General features: G+C 41.5%; 1 pseudogene across 1 annotated transcript; it reads left to right on the top strand.

Moving 5' to 3' along the window:
- Positions 1 to 11,053: 11,053 nt before the first annotated feature.
- LOC101019866 lies at positions 11,054 to 17,095 on the top strand (annotated as a pseudogene). The gene is made up of 2 exons (XR_004185345.1): positions 11,054 to 11,129; positions 16,217 to 17,095. The product of XR_004185345.1 is annotated as a polyadenylate-binding protein 4 pseudogene (transcript).
- The last annotated feature ends 1,966 nt before the right edge of the window (positions 17,096 to 19,061 follow it).

Raw genomic sequence — 19,061 nt, 5'->3', positions numbered from 1 at the left:
CTATCACAGAAGAGATAAAGACATCTTCTGGCCAGACATGGTGGCTCATACCTGTAATCCCAGCACTTTGGGAGGCTGAGGCGGGTGGATCACGAGGTGAGGAGATTGAGACCATCTTGACCAACATGGTGAAACTCCATGTCTACTAAAAATACAAAAATTAGCTGGGCGTGGTGGCACGCGCTTGTAGTCCTAGCTACTCAGGAGGCTGAGGCAGGAGAATCACTTGGCCCCAGGAGGCGGAGGTTGCAGTGAGCTGAGATCGTGCCACTGCACTCCAGCCTGACAATAGAGCGAGATTCCATCTCAAAAATAATAATAATAATTTAGATTTAAATGACTTCATGTGGCTGTTGACCACCACACTGGAAAATGTGCTCTAGATGATGGTAAAGGAAACTATCAAAATGATGGGAGAGGGAAGTTTCATGAATTAGAAGATACAGAGCTATAGCTGATCGTGTAATCTCCCATCTCACATCCTTTTTTGCAATGTGGCTTTCCTATGACTCTGGGAAGAGGTGGGGCTTATTTCTTCTTCTCTTAGATCTGGACTAGCCTTATGACTGTTTTGAACAATAGAATTGGGTAGAAATTAAATTCTGGGACTTTTGAGGTCCAAACATTAAGAAATTCTGGTACCTTTGGCTTTTGAATACTGGAGAAAGCCAAACATTTTAATTACCCTGACATGGCTATTCTATGAGGAGGCCCAAGCTCACCATGCGGAGCCACCTGAGGCCTGACAAGATGGAGGGAGTCTTGAGGTCTTGAGGTCCTAATCAGAATTGCTCAGCTAAGCAACCCATAGAACCATGAGAGATGATAAAATGGATGTGGTATAAAGCCACTGAGTTTAGTGTTGTTTGTTACCTAGCGAGCAGCATACCTAGGGAGCCCAGGTTGGAGCTGAAGGAGAGAGGGTTCTGGGAGCAACATGTATAAGATGGGCCTCATAGATTACCTGGTGTGTCTGACATCCTGGGGATGTGTTGTACCTTATCTGTCCCAGTTTTTGTGGAAGAAGAATTGCTAACAAACACATAACAAGCCATGTAAACAAAAAATAAAAGTCTCGGCTGGGCACAGTGGCTCATGCTTGTAATCCCAGCACTTTGGGAGGCTGAGGCGGGTGGATCACCTGAGGTCAGGAGTTCATGACCAGCCTGACCAACATGCAGAAACCCCGTCTCTACTCAAAATACAAAATTAGCTGGGCGTGGTGGCGCATGCCCGTAATCCAGCTACTCGGGAGGCTGAGGCAGGAGAACTGCTTGAACCCCGGAGGCAGAGGTTGCCGTGAGCCAAGATAGTGCTGTTGCATTGCACTCCAGCCTGGGGGACAAGAGCAAAACTCCATCTCAAAAATAAAATAAATAAATAAATAAACAAAAATCTCCGGAAAACCAAAGTTTTGTATAAGAAAATAAATATAATCCTAGCACAATACAGAATTTAGTGCATGAACATTAGGTAGCATGTATAATCATAATAATGCAAACAGAATTCTCCTATTGAGAGCCTGGAAATGATGGAGGAGAGGAAGATGTATCTCTTCTTCCCCCTACTCTGGAGGTGGTGGGAGTGTAAGAGCAATTAAACATTCATCTTCTTTAGTGGAAGACAATAGATAATCTCTCTATATGAAAATATCAAGCATGTTGGTTATATACCAGTAGAAAAATCTAAAGAATTATAAGTGTTTGCTACTGAGGAACATGAATTTGGGGTCTAGATGGGTGAAATAAATACTGCATTTTTGTATACAGGATTATTTGACATATTGGAAGATAAATGTATATTTTGAGGTATTACTTTTTTTATTTTTGAGACAGAGTTTTGCTCTTGGTGCCCAGGCTGGAGTGCAATGGCACAATCTCGGCTCACTGCAACCTCCGCCTCCCGGGTTCAAGCGATTCTCCAAGCGATTCTCCTGCCTCGGCTTCCAGGGTAGCTGGGATTACAGGCACCCACCACCACATCTGGCTAATTTTTTTATTTTCAGTAGTGATGGGGTTTCACCATGTTGGCCAGGCTGGTCTCGAACTCCTGACCTCAAGCAATCTGCCCGCCTTGGCCTCCCAAAGTGCCGGGATTACAGGCATGGGTCACTGGGCCTGGTCCGGGCCCGAGATATTAACTTTTAAAAAAGATCAAAGGAATTGAAGTAACTCCAGTTGTCAGAACCTGGTTAACAGCCTCCCTAAGTTAGGCCATCCTAACCAAGTCTTCCCATAGGGACAGAGCCCACAGTCAGTAGTCTCAGCTTTAATTGCCATTTCTGCACCTCCTCTTGTGCACTTATACACATTTTAGTGGGGAAATAAGAGAGGACAAGTCCATAGGTGTTAGTTGGTAAACTTTACCACCCTAAAATCCCAAACACCTTTTTCATATAGTCTCCTCTAACCCAGATCACCTTCAAATCTCAAACACTGAATTAAGTTTCATAATTAACTTAGTTTTTAATTCATTTATTTATTTTTAGAGATGGAGCCTTGCTATGTTGCCCAGGCTGGAGGGCTATGGCTACTCACAGGCACAATTATGGTGCCCTATGGCCTCAAACTGCTGGCCTCAAGTGATCCTCCTCCCTCAGCCTCCCTGAGCATCTGGACTACAGAAACACCACCACACCTGGCTTTTAACTTACATGGCTTCAATCACAAAGCTTAATAGGACCTGATTGTCATGAGCTTTTTGGAAAGAAGTTGAAATATAGGATTGTGGAGCAGGGCATGGTGTCTCACAGATTGCCCAGCAGATCCAAATTATGCTTTCTAGAGATGCGATCACTTTAATATTTACCGAAGAGCACTAGTACTCTGATTGGTCTTTTCAAATGGGTGGAGAACTAGAACAGACTCCTCCAGGCTAGTTGTGTTTAAACAGGAGTTGAAGGTTGCAGGGAAGTCCTCTTTGAAATAGAATTGCAAACTGAGGCTGGTAATTCAGGTCATTGACACAGAGCAGGGAGAAGGAAGTCAGTATCCTTTGTGAGAAAGAAACAGCTGAAGTGGGGCTGCATGATAATGTCTCATCAAGAAGACCTTGGTTCAGGGTCCTTCACTATGATGAGCATGAAAAGTGAAATTCTAGTCTGGAATTGAAGAGGAATAATTTTTTTTTTTTTTTTTTTTTTTTTTTTTTTTGAGATGGAATTTCTCTCTTGTCTCCTGGGCTGGAGTACAGCGGTGCAATCTCGGCTCACTGCAACCTCCGCCTCCTGGGTTCAAGCCATTCTCCTGCCTCAGCCTCCCAAGTAGCTGGGATTACAGGTGCACACCACTACCATCCAGCTAATTTTTGTATTTTTACTAGAGACAGGGTTTCACCTTGCTTGCTAGGCTGGTCTCGAACTCCTGACCTCAGGTGATCCACCCGCCTCAGCTCCCAAAGTGCTGGGATCACTGTTCCCAGCCAATAAGCTCACTCTTAATTCTTTCTTTTTTCTCAATTAAATTGACTCCCATAGTCCTTCATATCCTTCCAGAAAGTCCTTTGATTTCTTTGACACCCTGCCCCCCTATGATGGAGTAAGATGTCCCTCCTCTCCACCCCAACAGAGTTCTGTGCTTGTCCCTTTGCTAGCATTCACCCCACCCTCCATGGCTACCTCCTTGCTTGTCTCAATCTCCCACAAAATTTGTAAGTGCTCGCAGAGAACAGTTCATTGTTTCATCCTCAGGACCCAGCACACAGAAATCTCTCAAATATATTTGTTAAACAAAGGCAGTAAAATATGCACATGTATTTATATTCCTGGACAATGTATGCCCTTTATTTATGGATTCTCACGCTCTCAAGCCATTAGATACATCCATGTGGTTCCCAAATGTCATCATGCCTTTCCTAGCCTGGGATGCAAAATCCACAAGTCTGATGCCATTGTGTTTTTTAAGACTCATCTAATTTTAAAATAAGCAATAAAACAAAACAATAGTCCTTATTTCCTTACGCTAAGCCTTCTTACAATGGTATACTTTGCTTTTACTTGCAACCTCAACTATCTTAAAGAAGTGACACACAACGACTACTCATGCTTCCCCTGAGGCTCTCTGAAAACTTTCTTCCTTAGAGATATTTAGTGGGCATATGACCAAATCAAATGGCCCTTTTTAATAGACATACCCCCCACACCTGGCTTTTATTATGTCATAGGAGGTAAAGAGAAATCCCAAGACCCTTCCCCAAACCTAGAGAGCTGGTGGCCTTCAGAGCTGACCCCCTTCCTGCAGACTGTCCCCGCAGCGGTTCTGCAAAATCACACTCACAACACACTGTGTATTGTGGGGTTGGCATAGATGTTTTGAAACTAGGCAGACCTTGCGCAGTGTTTAGTTTTTGGCGGAATTTATGTTTTTGGCTGGCTGCCACTGTGAAATGTGTTTAGTTTTAACTGACAGGCCTGGTCAACACTGCAGGTCATAGGTAAGTCTAGCTCATTGCGACTAGGTGAAGCCAGATCTTCTGCTTCCCAGTTTTCTTTTTGTTTTTTACTGTCCTGGTAAAGAAGAATTTCTAACAGACACGTAGCAAAACATTTCTGTCCTTCTACCTGATCCTCTGTGATAAACTCTTCCTGCTCTGTGATGACATTCTTCTTCAGTGACTAGACATCCAGGGGTTGGGAGAAGCTACTGGGGAAGTTGCAAGAGTAGGGATTAGGTTGTACACTGGGAAGTAAGACTGTGGTGTGGTATGGAGCAGAAGGTTTCCAGGAGAAATCCTCAGGAGTGTAATGTGACATTTTCGTCCTTAAACCTGGGCTGGAGCAATGTCAGGAGCAATCCGGCCGGATGCTGAAGAGTCAGTGAGAGGAGGACAGGAGTACGGCCAACCTGACATGAGACCTTGATGTTGGCACACCAGTGTCACTGGGACACAAGGAGTCTCTGTTTCATTTTTTTCCCCTGAGAGGGATTTGCACCCAGCCATCTTGTGACTGTTTTTTTAATTCAGTTCAGTGAAAATGACCATGCTTTTTCCTACTATCTCAACCAAAATTTGTACCCATGCCAGGCTGGGAAAGTATATACTTCCTGAATGAAAAGTGTGATCCAACCATTATGAGCCCCAGAGGGTCTTTGTGGGATTGGTCACTGAGTTGCAGGATGGCAGAGGTGTGGGGTCAATGCCATTTCCACTGTGATATGAGAATAACATTGAAGAAACTGTCAAAGTCAAAGATCACGCACAGAGTTTGCAAACATAATTTAAAAGCTAAGAGAAACGATGACCATATAACAGTTAGCAATAATAACTTGAGAATCTTAAGTATTCAGGATACTTAAGATTCAGGATATTTCTTTTTTAAAAAAGAAAATAAATGGAAGGTAAATAATATGAAAATATAAGTTCCATGAACGAGGGAGTTTCATCTGTGAATTTTTTACTGTTCACTGCTAAATAGTTAGGTTTAGCCTGACACATAGTGGGTACACATACTCAAGAAATAGGCATCAAATGGATGGATGAATGAATGAATGAATGAAAAGTATGTTTTTAGAGAGCAATTAAAATGAGAAAGTTTAACATTCACCATGTGTCTAACAAAACCTGAATTGAATTGTAACAAACATAATCCCGGCTGACTTGAGAAATGTTATCAGATGCATATTATTTTATTTTGGGGGTTATGATTTACACATTAATGTTGTATTAAAATGTAATGTGAAGAAACATACAGAATTTAAATATGTTAATTCAAACTCAAATTATGTATATATACACACATATACACAAGCATACATTACACATATATATGATATATGAATTTTTTCCCTTTTCATAATTAAGAAGTGCAAAGCAATACTATTAAGAGACAATTTTGGATGTAAAATTCCCTAAAGCTATCCAATGCAGAAGCAAAGGGTGAAACGGAGCTGTAGACTCAAGTAGCTTGGCTCTGTATTTCAGGGGCAAATGAGGCTACATATTTAGAAGGAACTGTACCTGTATTAATTTTTTCTCCATTCTGCTGGGCCTTGGTGGATTTTGCTCATGACTTCTGTTAACATGTGTTGGGCCAATAATGTTATAGATCATAGGACACATCCCCCATATTGTGGGAAATTTGCATCCCATGCTTTAATTACCCTTTGGTTTCTGGAGAGGTGAGGGCTGAATTCAGCAGTCCTTTCATAACAGGCCTGTGGTTCAGGCCTGGCTTGGAAAGGGACCCGGGGGCTGGCAGGCACTCCAGGCAAATTTTCCAGCAGCAGCACGGCTCCGTTTGCCTCCTTCAACAGGTCTTCAGTTGGCTATATTAGTTCATCGGCTTCAGACTTTGAATTGGCACAAATGCATTGTGCAGATGGGGCAGTCGCATTAACTGGCCTGGAACTAATTAAAAACTGGAATATTTTAGATCAGTAGGAAGAAGCGTGGCCAGATTTGCAGGGATGGTGCAAGTGAGCTGAAAGAGCAAATTAACCCAGCCCTTTGAGAAAGATTCCTGCTGCCCGACCTTAGGTAGCCTCAACTGGGCTTGGGCATATCCTGGTGTGAGATGGCCCCTGCAAACCTGACGGGTCCTCAACCATCTCAGCTGCTTAGGAAACATTCTTTTTTTTTTTTTTTTTTTTTTTTAAATATTCCTAGTGGCACCATGCTTTATTAAAAAGAGCAAGTTTGCCAAGCTTGTTAGCTTCAGGGAAAAGACATATCCAAGTGAGTGAAGGACTGTGAAGGGCATTTATAATGAGGGAAATTTACTGCCTGGTTGAGTGTCAAGAGCTGTGTTCTGAAGACTGGACTTCAGGCACAGCCAACGACCTCCCGCCACAGTGGGACACCATCCAGAGGACTTCCTTCTGACCTTTCCCCTCAGGCATGTCCTAAGGCACCTCGCTTGTCCTCTTTGTCACCACTTGCTATTTTGCATTCTGTCTGAACTGTAAGAAACACACACTCACCTTGGCTCAGATGGAGTGTTGTCTTGCTAAGGGCTTCACCATGGCTTGCCCCGAACTGCTGTCTCACTCCAGGTTTGGGGAAAACTTGAAGCTTGTTTTCAGCCTTAACAGTCTTAGCTCAGAGCCAAGAGTTGTGAATCCAAAAAATATCCATTGCTAGTTTTTGGTGTTTTGTTTTTATTTTTGTATTTTTTGATACCTACAATTTATTGGGCTTGTATGTATGTGCCCAGCACTGGGCTAAATTATTGAAGACACTAGTCCATTTAATCAACACAACAACAAAAAAGTAAAGAAATTAATATTGTTATTTAGCTTTTTATTTTAATTTTTACAGTTGTGGTAAAGTAAACATAACATAAAATTTACCATCTTAGCTATTCTTAGGTGTGCAGTTCAGTGGCATTAAGTACGATCACATGGTTGTACAAACATCACCTCCAACCATCTCCAGAACTCTTTCTGTCTTGCAAAATTGATACTGTGTACCCACTAAACAACTTCCCACTCTTCCCTCCCACCAGATCATGGCAACCACCATTCTACTTTCTGTCTCTATGAATTTTTATTTATTATTGTTTTTGACAGCATCTCGCTCCGTCGCCCAGGCTGGAGCGCAGCGGCGTAATCTTGACTCACTGCAACCTTCACCTCTGGGTTCAAGGGATTCTCCTGCCTCAGCCTCCTGAGTAGGTGGGATTACAGATGTGCGCCACTACACCTGGCTAATTTTTGTATTTTTAGTAGAGACGGGGTTTCACCATATTGGCCAGGCTGGTCTCAAACTCCTAACCTTGTGATCCGCCCACCTTGGTCTCCCAAAGTGTTGGGATTACAGGCGTGAGCCACTGTGCTTGGTCATCTCAATGAATTTGATTACTCTAGATACCTCATGTAGGAGGGATCATCAAGTATCAGTCCTTTTGTAACTGGTTTATTTCACTTAGCATAATATTCTCCAGGTTCATCAATGTTGTAGCATATGTCAGAATTTTCTTCTTTTAAGGCAGAATAATATTTCATAATATATTTTGTCTATCCGATCATTTCTCCATAGATATTTGGGTTGCTTCCCTCTTTAGGCTATTGTGAATAATGCTGCTGTGAACATGGGTGTGTAAGTATCTCTTTGAGACCATTACTCTCTTTTATATGTGAGGGATCCCATGTACAGAGAGGTGCTTAACACAGGTCATGCAATAGTTAAGGAATAGAACTAGGATTTATATGCAAGGAGCTGTCACTCCAGAACATATTGTTTTCATTTCTGTCTTCTCCAACCTGTATAAAGGACAGATGTCCATCCCTCAGTGATAGGCTGTATATTATGAAACTGAAGCATAAGCTGAGTGAACACCAAGAAGTTTTACGTGAATTAAATCTTCATCATTCTCCTAAAGACTTTTCTAAATTAGATCTTTGATGCTAAATTATACCACATTATTCCAAAATGTCAGGATTAGATAAGTATAATAATAATTTTAATCACAAAAGAAATTCATTTTTTGGTGTTTCCAAATAACCAAGCATCATTTGGAGGTAACTCCTAGAACAGTGTAAGTCATCGTTCGGCTTGATAAATGTACTGATTCTTACCAAAAGTAATGAAAAGCTTCAGCCATTTCGTTCTGTGTACTAACCCCAATCATTACGATGATAGTTACCTGGTACTAGCACTGTAATAGATCTTTTATACATTTTATTCTACCAAATCATATAAATGCTCCCATTTTACAGATGAGAAATCCAAAATTAAAAATAAAATATTATAGTTCAATCTGCCTGATCCCAGTACCCAGGTTCTTTCTGTTACCTTTTACATCCTGGGCACTGCTTGTCTTGCATCATGCAGTTGAACATCAGCGAATCAGATGCAAACAAAAGATTTGTATATAAGCTGTTGTGAATTTTAGACATATGGCTTTTGGGAAGAAATGGAATGATCCCTGAACATGAACGATTTGTAAAAGTCTTTGGCGGACAGAGGTTTCTGTAAATGGATTAAGGAATAACCTTTTGACAAGGACAATACATATTTCATGTCTAGTAAATGCTGTACCTGCCACCATATCCTGCAAGTCCCGGCAGCTGCTTCTAACAACCCAGCTTTCATGGAAGGATCTGGTCTGGGGAGCGTGTTCAGCAATCCTCTGCTCGAGCTGCCTGGCTCCTTTTCAAAATGTTTCCTATGTCTCAGCCTCCAACTCAACTCTTCATCCTGGAAAAGTCTGTGTCTCATTCCAGCTCAGTGCTGTGATTTATTTTTGGCGGGCAAAGGGAAGAATTAGTCATACCTACTCTTCTGTTTGAGTCTAATGGGAGCATTGTGACTGGTGGTAAAGATGGTGGTTTATCAGTCTGGTGATTTGTAGAGTTTATGGCATGGGCCCCCTTGTTCCTCTGAATTTCCTTTCCCCTGTGAGTCACTCTGCAATAATAATGAAGAGGTGAGGTCCAAAGTTTGACAGTGGAACTCCTTGTACTCAGCTTTCAGCATTGCAATAATTCCATATTGTCAGAGAAAAGATGATGTCATCTCCTTAACAGCTGAAAACAAAGGGGGACAAATAAAAATGACCAGGCCACCCAAAGAACTGCCAATCAATACTATCGACAATGGAAGAGGAAAGCATTCTTTCAATCATAAAGTATGACTGAGCTAAGCAGTATTGACCTTAGGGTAAGGCATTTCTTAGGATTTAATGAATGGCTAGGAAGCTGATGGACCTTTAGTCAAACTGGTTATTAACTGCCTGAAAGTGTCTGACCCTGGAAACCATAATTGCTGCTACAAATGCAAGCACATAAGAAAGTCCAAGTCTGGCTTAGACAATGTGCTGTTGTAAGCAAGTCCCAATGCTGAACCATAAGACTGACCTTTACAGATTTGCCTGGGCGTCCCCCACCACAGAACTGCATACCATTCTCAAAGGACATAATTTCATGAAGATCCAATGCTAGAAATAAATTCCAGAAATAAACATGGATAGCATTTGCCCATCTCACAGAACAGAATATTATACACTCTAGGTAGAACAATTCACCTCAAAGCTGATGGATTGAACTGATAGTGCTATGATTATAGTGGCCAGCGCTGTCCATCAGAAATATAAGGTGAGCCATATATGTAATTTACAATTTGCTACTAGCCACATTACAAAAGTGATTCCAGCACAAAAGTGATTGCATTTTAATAACATAATTAACCCAGTAGATCCAAAATATTATCGTTTCTACATGATAGTATTTTTTACGTGTACTCAGTAAAAAAATTATTCAAGAGATACTGCATTTATTTTTTACACAAAGATTTTATATTCCAGTATATATTTCACACTTACACCACATCTCAATTCAGACTAGCCACACTTCAAGTACCCAAGAGCCATATGTGGTTAGTGGCTATCACTGTGGACATTGCAGGCGTAGGAAATTGTTTTGGAATTAGTAATGCATCAGAATGTTCAGCTGGATAAGATGGCCCAAATAATAGGGTGCTATTTCCCCAGGATGATCAACAAATAGCCAACTTAGGCAAAAATGCTAAATAAATGTGAATTATCTATTTGAGAAGAGAGAGAGGAATTCATAAATGGTATTTGAGTTTAGAAAGAGTTTTCACAGACAGTGACTAACTTTTGCCGTTTTCTCTGATACTGCACTGATTTAGCTTTGCTTGGAGACATATTTCCGGATTTTAGGGATCAGGAGACTCTGGAATGGAGTTGCAAGGGAAGCAATATAGCATAGAGGAGATATTCCTGAGAAACAGCCTGGGTTTCAGGAACAGATAAAGCTATCCCTGCCACTTTCCACTTGGTGACACAGGGCAAACGACTTTACTTTGGGGAGCTAAGTCTTCTGGTTTCTGACGTGTGGATGATATCCTCACCTCTTTTCTGTTGTTGCTGTTGTGGGACTGAATGTGATAATGTTGACAAGTGTGCATGCTGGTACCATCATCACCACCTGCAGTAGCATCAGAAAGTGAAATGTTGTCCACTAATATGACTCTGCAGCCAGGTGCCCAGAACACCAGGTGTGCCCAGGCACTCCTCAGGGAGTAGATAGGAAGATTGTATGAAGAGGCATCATACTTCAGTTGCCAGAAGGCAAGCCAAATTAGTGTCATAGCGATGGCAGTGTCTGGAGGAATGTGGCTGCTCATGGAAATGGATGAACCTAAGAAAAGGGTTACCCAGTGGAGAAGTGGTGGGTATAGGATCAAGGATCAAGTAGATTCCTCATGAAGAATATGCAGGTTGAAAGCAGAAGTGGAGCAGAATTATCAATAAAAGGGCAGTCTCCTGAGCAGTGAGTCATGAAGGAAAACTAGGGAGTCAAGAGTCTTGAAGGAGGGTTGACCTGCAGTTAGAGAATCAGCCTTCAAAAACTCTGAAAGATAAATTGCATATTACCAAAGAGGAAGATCAAGTTTATTCCTTTTTTTTTTTTTTTTTTTATCATTACCTGGCACACAGCAAATTCTAAATAAATGTCTCATGAATCACGGACTGGCAAGCTGGCTCACTGGTGAAGGAAGCCTGTGATCAGAGCCTGGGTAGTCCAACCAATCTTGAAGGAGTTGCATCCTTACAGTACACAGAGGTCACCCTGATTCAGGAAGAGGAGGCTTGTTATGCTCCTAGTGGTGAACAGGGGAAGAGAGGGACAGGGGATAAGAAGGGGTGGTGGGATGGGACAGAGAGATAGAGATGAGGCCAATAGCTATCTTCCCTCTTCAAATCATCTGGGTCAGTAATGTAAAGGACAAAATTGGTTGGGCAAGAAGGACACCACCTTCGGCAGGGCATGGTGGCTCATGCCTATAATCCCAGAACTTTGGAAGGCTGAGGCAGGTGGATCTTCTGAAGCCAGGAGTTTGAGACCAGCCGGGCCAACATAGAGAACACCTGTCTCTACTAAAAATACAAAAATTAGCTGGGCATGGTGGCACACGCCTGTAATTCCAGCTACTTGTGAGGCTGAGGCAGGAGAATTGCTTGAACCCAGGAGGCGGAGGTTGCAGTGAGCTGAGATTGTGCCACTGCACTCCAGCCTGGCGACAGAGCAAGACTCTATCTCGGGGGGGCGGGGGAAAGAAAAGTAGACTGCCAGTGTTCAGGTAAGATTGCTATACAAACTATTACCAAAAACGTCAAGACCTCATTTCTTCATGTGGGGTAATCAGTCCTCAGATCTAAACATAACTCTGCCTGCAAGCAATTCCTGAGGGCCAGTTTCAAATAGTTATCTCCTAAGAATTCCATGATGCTATCATGTACCCATGAAAATCAGGTTAGCCCTGCTCCTCGGCAGAAAGCATCTTTATGATGACAGTCTTGTGCTTATTACAGCCAGTGAGCTTTTCTCCTGGGCAGCCTTTAGATAAATGCTGTGAAATTCTGGCTCCCTGAATTATTTTTCTCATGTTTCAAGCTGAGCAGCCTTTTCCGTGTGTATAGAGTCTCTCCAAATAGTCGAAGACCATTGGTTAGGTTTTTACTCACCGCATTCCAATTCTAGTCCTATCCTACCTTCCTGATATCACAACCAAGATATCTTAATAAGTGTTTGAGGAGTTCCCAAACTCTTGGTCCTCATATTTGCAGAAAAGTTTCTGCTTCACTCCAGAAGCTAATTCATACATGCTAGTGTGGTTAATAGTTAGATTTCAAAAATCAACTTTCTTTTCTTATGCTTTTGGTCTTCAGGTTGCCTGTCTGAGCCACCCACTTGAGTGAAACATTGTTCTTTTACTGTGTGGTGTTGACTGCACTTTGGGTGGGACTGAAGAGCACAAAGTAAGACCAAGAATCATTTCCTCACTGTTCACATATGAAACTTGCATTTTTAAAAACATGATTGCAAGCGCAGCAACAAAATCTACTGCTATTTCTGACTCTGAGAAAGTCAATAAAAACTATTCACATATAAAGGTCTCATTCAAGGTAGGTCAGCTCTACAGCACTGCTTCCCAGATGTGTCAGAAGTTTGGAGGTGTTGCTTGAAGGCTTCATTGAAGAATTGCTTCTGCCATCTAGGTTTGTTTTTAAATAACATTTGATTAGACATGTTTCTATTTACAGATCTCTACACACCTGGTTATCAGCACTGTGGTTCAAAGAGCATCAGTTTAAAGCTGGTAGACAAGATTAATGTCAATTATTGTTACCGGTAATTCTGCCTTTACATTTATTGTTAAATTCAAGATAACATCTAAGGATACAGATGAAAAACATAAATTGATGATAGCACTGAATAATGATGTTAATTACCATTTAGCAGATGTTTATTATGTTGCAGACACAATGTAGACACAAAGAGTTTACTCTTTTTCATCTATTACCTCCTTTGGGTTTCACAATAATCCCGTGAGAAATAATATCTCCCTTTCACAGAAGAAAACAGGAGGCTCAAATTGTTAAGACACATTTCAGATTCATGCAGTTTATAAGTGGTGGAGCCCAGATTCAAACAAAGGATTGACAAACTCCAGGGTTTATGCTCTTACTAATACATAAGAACCAGGTACCAACCAGCACCGGCAGCCTAAACAGTTCCTGGAAGAATTTGAGGTTGGAGATAGATCAATAAAAATGGATCTACACTGGCAGAAAGAATAGAAAATTTTAAAAAATGTGTTTCTGTAAAAATATTAATGGCAAAATGGAAGACAACGTGATAAGGAGCAGTGAAAATCACAGAAGGAGAGCTGAGGGAGAGACAGCTATGGAGGATTTTGAGACCAACCAGAGAAGAAAACAATGACTCGCTGTGCTTATGAGAAGAGAGCTGGAGACACATCGTGAACTTTTTCAAATGCTTCCAGCATATCATAGCTTACATTATCACCAGAATGATTTAAAAGCAACCTATGCTTAGAAGTTCTTTTGGTGGCAACTCCGTAATCTGCTCAGTGTCCAACAAGACTCTTTTCAGTCACCAAATAAACAATTCTAAGGCATAGCTATGATGGTTAATTTTATGTCGTAGGAAATTTATTTTAACCTGCTTTTATTTCATGGGTGCTTTCCAAGTTTTGCGTGTTAACTACAAAGGGACAAATGTTTCCCATCAGGCCAGGAGGGGAAGAGATGGGGGCATAAACAGAATCTAGGCTAAAAATACAAAAACCATTTCTAGAAATAAAATATTTATAATTCATGCATTTGAGAAAACCCACACACCTTTGCCTGGAGTCATTTCTGATAATTATTAAAGATCTTCAAAAAGGTGTATCAGGTTCCCCGTAGGCTGTATTTCATTTTTTTGCTCACTTTCTTATAGAAGCCGTTATTACTGTAACCAGATATTTGCAGGTATATCCTATCAGCAGCTCGTCTCAGCTCCACCGTGTGTCTTTTTCTGTTTTTTCTCTCTTTCTTTCTTTTTTTGTTTTACTAGAATTACTTTGCCATCACTGCATAGACTAGCTGCAAAGTCCCATTCAGGGACTAACCTATACGCATGCCTGGAAGTGTTACTAGTCAACATGACATGGGGCAACCACTGACCAATAAAGGAAAAGAACTGAGGGATAAAAGTTCTCTCTTCTGTGTAACTGGAGGGCGATTTTGAAGTGCACTTATGCTATTTGCCTCATTGAAGTATTCCCAGTGGGATCCAGCCTCAGTTGCCCGTAGTCACAATAAACTCTATAGCGCTCATGGAATGGCTTCTTCTTTTCCCAGTTTCCTGCTTCTCCTCTTTGAGTTCACTTCCCCCCAGCCCTCACCCACCCACCCACCCACCAAAAACTACTTGCACTCAGTGCTTGCCTCAAGCTTTGCTTTTTGCTGAAGCCTAGGCCAAGAAAATATTTTATCACTGAAGCACCCGACCTATTTAGTTTCTCTTCAAAGTGTTGGATATTGAATATTTTAAGTAATGTATTAAAACTTGGTTGGAAATGTATTTAAAATACTACCTTTTACATAAGTTTTTTCAGGGTATGATAAAACAGGTTTGGCAATCACTAGTTTAATAAGAATGCCATGGAATTTTGATCTGTGAATAGTTTGTTTTTTTTTTTTCTTTTTCTTTTTGGTTTCTTGTTTTGTTTTGTTTTGTTTTTTATAGAGACGAGGTGTTGCTATGTTACTCAGGCTGAGCTGTTGTTGTTGCTGTTGTTTTGTTTTGATTTGTTTTGTTTTGAGACAGCATCTCACTGTCTACCAGGCTGGAGTGCAGTTTCATGATCATGGCTCACTGCAGCCTCCACCTCCCAGGCTCAAGCGATTTTCCTACCTCAGCCTCTTGAATAGCTGGGACTACAGGTGTCCACCACTGTGCCTGGGTGATTTGTGTATTTTTTGTTGAGAGGAGGTTTCTCCATGTTGCCCCCACTGGTCTCAAACTCCTGAGCTCAAGTGATCTGCCCACTTCCACCTCCCAAAGTGCTGGGATTGCAAGCATGAGCCACCACACCCGGCCCCGGGCTGGCTTTGAACTCCTGAGCTCGAGTGATCCTCCCGCCTCAACCTTCTCAGTAGCTAGGAATACAGGGGTGTGCCAACTCATCTGGCTTGTACATAGTTTTATATGTATGTATTCCCTATTTTGTAGATTATGAAATTTCTTAGCGGTAAGTGCTACGTATTTACTACTGCTTAGGACATAGTTTACTTTTGGAAGATTCATACAATGTGACATTTAAAAAATTAACCAAACTCATCTAAATTTATCAATTTTGACAGGTGACATCTCTTGAAATAGAGTACATGGAAAATCCATCAGGATACCTTAATGCACATTGTGTCACTTCTCTTCCAAACATTCCCAAGAAGCTCAAATAGGGTAGACCATTTTATTTCAAACTTTATTTTTCAAAAAGAATCTTATAGGCAGTAGGTTGATATTGCACATTCCCCTGCCATCCCCTAGCGATTCTGAGTTAGCAGGTTAAAGATGAGTTCAGGAACATGCATCTTAAATCAACTTTTCTAGGAATTCTGAAGCAGATGACCCTCAGACAGCACTTTAGAAAACGCCATTTATAGAATCTTTGAATTTCAAAAACGAAAAATCATCTTTCCAGCAGTCATTCATTTTGCAGATTGGAACAATTATTCCAGCAGCACTCTTTCCTTTATTTGTTATTGTTGACCATATATATCATTTAGGCCACGACCAAGAAAACAAAAGTAACTCCTAGCATTCAAAGCAGGGGGAATTGGATTCAGCTTTCAGTGGTGGTGAAGGATCTCAGACCAAACAGGGAACGATGAGGCAACTCAGGAGTTAGTAACATCAGGATGTCGCCACCATCCTGAGGTTGCAGTAGAGAAGGAATGATGTGGTGCTCCCATATCCCTGGCGCCGAGTTCATCCTAAAGAACTGTGGTCTTGCTTGGCTATGGACTTTGGTGGGGCTAGTGCCGCCCAGCAAGGGCTGACTGACAGCTGCCAAGCTGGAGGCGTTCCCACAGCTGCGCAGAATTTAGCGCAGCGCGCAGCTGTTGCCGCTGCTGCTCTCCAGGCTGTTAACCCCTTCAAATACACCTTCCGTGTCCGCAGCCCTCATCCTCCCATACAGACTCTGCAGGCACCCCAGCCTGCGGTCCATGTGCAGGGGCAGGAGCCACTGACTGCCTCCATGCTGGCTGCAGCATCACCTCAAGGACCAGAAGCAGATGCTGGGAGAGCGCTTGTTCCCACTCATCCAAACAATGCATTCAAACCTGGCTGGGAAGATCACGGGAATGCTGCTGGAGATCGACAACTCTGAGCTGCCGCATATGTTACAGTCCCCCGAGTCTCTCCACTCCAAGGTGGATGAAGCTGTAGCAGTTCTACAGGCTCATGATGCCAAGAAAGAAGCTTCCCCGAAGGTGGGCGCTGTTGCTGCTGCTACCTCTTAGACAAGGAAAAACCGATTCAAAAGCCAAATAACCCCTCATGGAATTCAGCTTAAGGTTTGAAGACTTCCTAGCTTGTCCTATGGACCTCAACACCAAGAACTACAAATTGCAAATTTAATAGGTCATTTTGTATTGAAAGGTCAATTATGAAGCGCCTAGAATTTTTCAATGATACGAATATGTTCTCTGGGTTCTGCTGTGGCGCAGTGTTAACTTTTTTTTTCTATTGTGGGTTTTGGTTTTTTCCCCCAGAAACTGGTTTTATTTGATGTACCCAAGTCTTACGTTTCTCAATAAAGAAAAAAAAAACTCCATTAAAAAAAAAAAAAAGAACCGTGGTCTTGCACAGCAGATAGCTGTACAATGGAGGGACAGACTTGCTACTGGAGACCCATCTGAACCAGTTAAAAGGGGAGAAAAGCGCCCTGGCATCTCCTTCCTTTCTCTTGTCAGTGCCTGCCATTGGCTGAATTCATTTAAAATCCAGATGACAGGAGGTCTGGGAGATGCAGCCTGCAGATGTCCCCTCCTCCTAACCATCCATGGTTCAAGGCAGAGCAGAGGAAAGGCAAGGAATAGTGAAAAAAGCAGGCCTAGGGGAACCACAGTTTCCTATTCCTTAATCCTTAGCACCGTACAAACTTATTCTAAAATTATAAGCATCCACCTTTTTCACATTACACTGGGTATCCTTAGAAACCCAATCTCTAGCTGGGTGTGGTGGCTCACACCTGTAATCCCAGCACTTTGGGAGGCCGAGGCGGGTGGATCACCTGAGGTCAGGAGTTCAAGACCAGCCTGGCCAACATGATGAAACCCCATCTGTACGAAAAATACAAAAATTAGCCAGGTACGATGGCAAGCGCCTCTAATCCCAGCTACTCAGGAAGCTGAGACAGGAGAATGGCTTGAACCCGGGAGGCATAGGTTGCAGTGAGCCGAGAATGCGCCATTGCACTGCAGCCTGGGTGACAGAGCAAGACCTCATCTTCATAAAAAAAAAAAAAGAAAAGAAACTGAATCTCTTAAACACCACATGCAGCCCTACCGATGCTAACTTGACTTAATCCAAACAGGACACACTTTGCTTGCTTTACTTGAGTATGCCATTGTCTAAAACAGTTTCTTTGTTTTATTAATAATGAGTGGATATCATTATTAGTTATTAATTACTTGTAATTATGAATAATATGGATATTTTCCAGGATTTAAAATAACTTCTTGATATAATAATATACTGAATAGAAAATTCCTGAAGAGAAGTTCCTCAAAGTATATCTAATTCTAATACAATAATTATAAGAAAAACACTAATTCTAAGAATAAAAGGGTATAAGGGTAAATAGAATTTTAAAAAACTAGGTTAAAAAAATCAAAGTTTTTAAATTGCCATTAATATGCTAATATAGGTTATAAATCACCAAGAGGAAGATCCAATATACAATATTTTCAAACTTACATAATCATTCATTTCGTTGACAAATATTTATTGATCAACCATCCTATGCCTGAAATTCTTTGAGGTGCTGAAGATTATAACAATAAACAAAGTAGACAAAATCTTTGACCTCATGGAGAGCAGATTCTAGTGGAAAAAGTCAAAGTAGACAAAATCTTTGACCTCATGGAGAGCAGATTCTAGTGGAAAAAGTCAAAAAATTGAACAAGTAAATATGTAGTATTTACTTTTTTCCACAATGCTCATTTTCAAATTAATATTCAGTGATTATACTTTGAGTTACACTCCAATGCATGTAATTTTATTGTTAGTCTCCTGCCAGTCAGATCACATTCCAATCTCTTCACCTACCCAGAATTATCTTTTTTACCTTTTTAACGTAGAAATGATGATAGTGGTTAAATGTGTAGGCTTTGGGGTAAGGCCACCCCTCTTCAGGTCCTAGCTCTGTCCTCCCTGTGTGTGTAACCTGTGAGCCTCATTCATTCATTCATTCCGCATACATTCATCATGCTGGCCCAGAGCTAGAAACCCAGGGCCCATCTGTGAATGGATGAAGAATCTCACCTCAGGAAACTTATGTTTGGGAGTCATTATCTTCAGTAGAAAGTGAGGATATTCCACACATTGGCCTTATGAGGTCATCATGATGATTAAATGACTTAACCCCTGGATGAACTTTGAGCACTGCCTGGTGCATCCTAAGAGCTGACTAAATGTTAGCATTTATTCATCACGTTATGTCCACATTTAAAATCCTTCAATGGGTCACTTCTGCCTGTAGGGTAAATTCCAAATTGTTTAGCTTGATACACACAAGCC

The sequence above is a fragment of the Papio anubis genome, chromosome 7 (assembly GCF_008728515.1).
Source record: "Papio anubis isolate 15944 chromosome 7, Panubis1.0, whole genome shotgun sequence".
Lineage (NCBI taxonomy): Eukaryota > Metazoa > Chordata > Mammalia > Primates > Cercopithecidae > Papio > Papio anubis.
The sequence above is the reverse complement of the archived record's forward strand: the minus strand, read 5'-3'. Positions and strand labels throughout refer to the sequence as shown.